This window comes from Physeter macrocephalus, chromosome 18, assembly GCF_002837175.3.
Source record: "Physeter macrocephalus isolate SW-GA chromosome 18, ASM283717v5, whole genome shotgun sequence".
NCBI classification, from domain to species: domain Eukaryota; kingdom Metazoa; phylum Chordata; class Mammalia; order Artiodactyla; family Physeteridae; genus Physeter; species Physeter macrocephalus.
The window spans coordinates 97193617-97198276 of record NC_041231.1 but is presented as its reverse complement, the minus strand read 5'-3'; the positions used below and the strand labels follow the sequence as shown (position 1 = coordinate 97198276).

The 4660-nt window shown below is 46.8% G+C and overlaps 1 pseudogene; it reads right to left on the bottom strand.

The window, feature by feature from the left end:
* Positions 1-1040: 1040 nt before the first annotated feature.
* LOC102983325 (ferritin light chain-like) lies at positions 1041-2516 on the bottom strand (annotated as a pseudogene).
* Positions 2517-4660: the final 2144 nt, after the last annotated feature.

Genomic DNA, 4660 nt, shown 5'->3' with positions numbered 1-4660 from the left:
AGTGCCTCCTGGACAGGAGTGTCTGCTGTGTAAGTAACTAATCATATCGGCTATCTATGGGGAAGCAGACCCTGGTTGTTCTATGGAAATAGTAAAACATAAGAAGCAAAGATGACTTAGCTGTCATCCCCAAGAGTCATATGAAGGCGAATCACCGTCAACTTCCCTAGGCCTTTTTTATTCATCTGTAACAAAGGGGAACTCTATTTCAAAGAAAAAAAAAATTCCTGGGCTTCCCTGGTGGCGCAGTGGTTGAGAGTCCGCCTGCCGATGCAGGGGACGCGGGTTCGTGCCCCGGTCCGGGAGGATCCCACATGCCGCGGAGCGGCTGGGCCCGTGAGCCGTGGCCGCTGAGCCTGCGCGTCCGGAGCCTGTGCATCTCAAAAGTGCCCCTTTCTTCTCCCCCTGAATACTCGACATGTTCCTATTTTACCCCCCAGAATATGAGACTTTGAGGCAGCATAGTTTAGTGGCAAAAACCTAGGTTCTGTAGCAGAAAGACAAGGAAGGACCCACCATTTGTTAGCTGTGACACGGGGTAGGTTTTTAATCTCTCCAAGCCTAGGGTTCCTCAATGATTAATATCTATTTTTATAGGCCGTGATTACGATTGAAGGCATATGTAATTACCCAGCAAAAGACTTCCCATATAGTTGATGCTCAGTAAAAGGCAATAATAATAATAATAATAATTCCTATGACATGTGTTCACTGTAATTACAAAACTTGGTCAGGATTATATAAAATCTGAGCTTGGTTCTCAGAGTTGTGGAAGGCTCAGGAAGTTAGATTTACAGAGTCTACAGAAGAAGCGGAGAAGGGGGCTATTTTTGTCTGTTTTTTTCATAGCTGTAGCCCAGCTTCTACAACACTGCCTGGCACAAATGGGAAACTCAATATTCCTTTTTTTTTTTTTTGGCTGCCAAAAGCTTTATTTCCATTTGGTCCAAGGCTTGGGAGAGGGCTCCAGGGTAGTTAAAAAGCTGCCTAGTGGCTGCAGAGAAGGCTTCAGGCAGAAGCCCTGACACCAGAGGGGCTCCTCAAAGGCCACTGGGTTTCAGAGGCTCCTGGTCATGCTTGAGGGTGAGTCTTTCAAAGAGTTAATGGCCCAGCCCAGCCTGGAGACCAGCCAGCCTGCGGAGGTTGGTCAGGTGGTGACCTATCTTCTTGATGAGTTTCACCTGCTCATACAGCAAGCCGCTCTCCAGGAAGTCTCAGAGGTGAGGGTCTGTGCGGGCAGAACCCAGGGCGCGCAGATCCAAAAGGGCCTGGTTCAGGTCCTTCTCCATGAGAATGGCGGCTTCCATAGCGTCCTGGCTTTCACCCCACTCATCTTGAGAAGGCCTTCTGCACGTCCCGGAAGAGGGCACGGTCGCTGCACTGGTTTTGTATTTTCAAGAGACGTTCAGTGCCTTAGCGCTTCTCCTTGGCCAATTCCCGGAAAAAGTGGCCCACACTCTGAAGAGCCCCATCATCGCGGTCGAAATGGAAGCCCAGAGAGAGGTAGGTGCAGAAGGCCTGCAGACGCAGGTCGACCAGGCGACCTCCACCTCGGTGGAATAATTCTGACGAATCTGGGAGCTCAGGGTTGATTGGTAATAAGGAGTCAACCTCAAAAAATGGTGTTGGTTGGCTCCAGTGGCCGAGGGTAGCTGAGTGGCTGATTTCAAAGGTTGCAACTGGAAAAAAGGCTGGAGGGCGGTCGGAGACAGGAACAAGGGGTGTCCCTTGGTCCGTTCATTCTAAACACTGTTGAAGCAAGAGACAGATCCGCAGGCCTGCCGCGCGACCTGCCGGAAACTCAGTGCTCCTCAAGTCAGTTAGTGAGCAACGCTATACTCACTTCCGGCCCCCTCCATCTCCACCACCCCCACCCCCGCCAGCCTAAGCCCTCCTTTCTCCCCTCCTCCCCCTGCCTAGGACCACCTCTGAGCTAAGGCTGCGATTGGGACACCTGCAAGTGGCTTCTCCAAGTGGCCAGGGCTTCCTCACAGTGTGGTGGCTGGGTTGCCAAGGTGAGCATCCTGAGAGAGAGGGAGCCACACAGAAGCCACGTGGCCTTCGGTGACCTTGCCTCAAAGGTCAAACACTGTCACTTCCACCGCATTCTATTTGTCGAGGCAGTTACAAAGATTTTCTCAAGTTCAAAGGTAGGGAACATACCTTCTCAATGGAGGAATGTCAACATCACATTGCAAAAAACAAAACATGTGGGGTGATACAGATATGGCAGATTGCATTTTCCGAGATATATATGTACATGCCATGACACTCAAGCCTTCCCTTGCTTTTACATTATCAGACATCCGGCACTCTGCCCTGCACCTTCTTCGTGCAGTACTTAGGAGCTCTGCAAGGGAAATATGAACAGAACGGCTCTCCTTCCCACTCCTGCCCAAACTCAGGACTGGGGGACAGGGGTGCAAAAGTGGGACATTGGGAATGTTTATCTCAGAAGGTAGAGGACTCACTTGGACTCTGGGTGACTTGGGAGCAAAGCCGCACACAACCGTCATCACTATCACCTGTGTCAGCATGCTATTTCTGTCCCTTTCACTCCTCTTTTTCATTATTTGTCATAGGTGTTTATGTTTTAGGGAATAAATCTTCCTGGGAAAGAAGACATTATCGTACAGTGTTAAATCTCCACTTTCATGTATTTATGCCAATGCTTGTGGCCTCGTTAGGAATTTTAAGCTGAATTCACTTATGCCGGGTGGCCCATTTGATAGGAAGTGAATTTCAGACTAGGTCAGTACTCAGGCAGCCATTCACCTCAAAGTCAGGGTACAATTCAATTCTTTTTGATATCAATGGATGTATTCTTTAACCAGAGTTAAAATAATCTAAAACCATCTTCCAACAGTACGATTCGAATGAAATAACATCCAGCGTGCTTAGATTGGAAAAAATGGCATTGTTCAATTTCCAAATACAGTAACTCAAATAATGAATTTGAAGAACTCGTTCTTGCTTTATTATTGGTACGGCTTCGTAACTGTCCTTTCAGTTCTCTTTTTCTTTGTGGGAAGATGGAGGAGGGGTGGCTAATGCAAAAGCAGAGGCAGCATCTTATCTTACGCCATAACTGCTTTCCTGTGTCCTAAACCCTCAAGAGGGCTTTCTGAAGAAAAAGGGGTGAAAAAAATTAAACCTCATCCAGTGGAATTTACAGAGCTAGAAATAAAACAGCCTTAAAAGTTGTAACAGATACCTTTTTGGTTTATAACCACATTCTCTAACATCTGTTGAGGGACATTTTCTGACCAAAGGGTCTGTCAGTATCAATAAGGAAAGATGTGTTCCTCATTGTTCTAGAATCTACGGTGTCTAGGGTTATTGAAATGGATATCTACTGTAGTTCATACCAGAGCATGGAGAGGGAGATTACAGAAGGAAGGAAAAGGGGACGTGGATTACAGTGTGGACTTGCCCCTGGCCTTGCTTTGAACTCTCCCTGGCTTTTTGGAACTTAACCAAGATCAAACAGGCAGTTGCAGCCAGCTCAAGGCCTCTGGTTCTCTGTATAAATTTAGGAGTTGATTTTGAGGTTAAGATTATGAAGTTTTGTGGTAACTTTAAACTGGAAAGTATTGCATTCACCTTTCATATTCCCCAAAGAAAGAAGAAATGCCCAGCCATGTAATGAAACTCCTTTCAATCTGACCATTGTGTTAGGGACAGATTTCACACTGAGCGAATCTTTGCAACCAGACTCAAATGTTTCCCATTAAGGCCCTGCTCGAATATAAATGTGCAAGGGCCCGCTGCAGAGTGTGCCATTCTCCAAGCAAATGCACACACTTGGTGACTTGGATAGGGTATCAGAAACAGATCCACTGTTGAACACTTGTTTGCACTTCTTATTGCCATCGCTTAGAGCCTAGACAATGAGAAAGAAAACTCCCTCAACCTCTTGGTGGTGGCGGTGGGACCTACCTGATTAGGCAGAACATGTGTGGGTCAAACTGTTGCTGCCTTAATGTCTGAATCAGAATTGCTTGCTTACAAAGGCTACGACGTATCTTACTAGAATCCTTCACAGTTTAGCAACTTTTGCTTCAAGCTAAAATAAGTGCTAGGAAGTAGAGTTGAAAATGATGCACAGGGCTTCCCTGGTGGCGCAGCGGTTGAGAGTCCGCCTGCCCATGCAGGGGACGCGGGTTCGTGCCCCGGTCCGGGAGGATCCCACATGCCGCGGAGCGGCTGGGTCTGAGAGCCATGGCCGCTGAGCCCGCGCGTCTGGAGCCTGCGCTCCGCAACGGGAGAGGCCGCAACAGTGAGAGGCCCGCGTACCGCAAAAAAAAAAAAAAAAAGATAAAAAAAAGATGCACAAAGTTTTAGACTATCAAAACAGGAGATTCTATTCAGAAAATGACTTTTACTAAAGTTGAAGAAAACTACAATACATTAACAGAAAGTTTCAATCTGTTATAAGATGGTTCTTAGTTTGATTATTTTTGAGGGGTTGGGGGACTTTCCTTCCCCTTGTCTTAGAGCAAATGACAAAAACAAGCACTTCTTATAAAATAGCTCCATACAAGAGGGTGTTAAGGCAAATTAAAGTCCTCGGGTATAACTACAATCATGCTAATGAGAAGAGAAACAAGGGCACTTATAATATGCTCTTATCCCAGACTTCGGGAAAGTTCGTAGATGG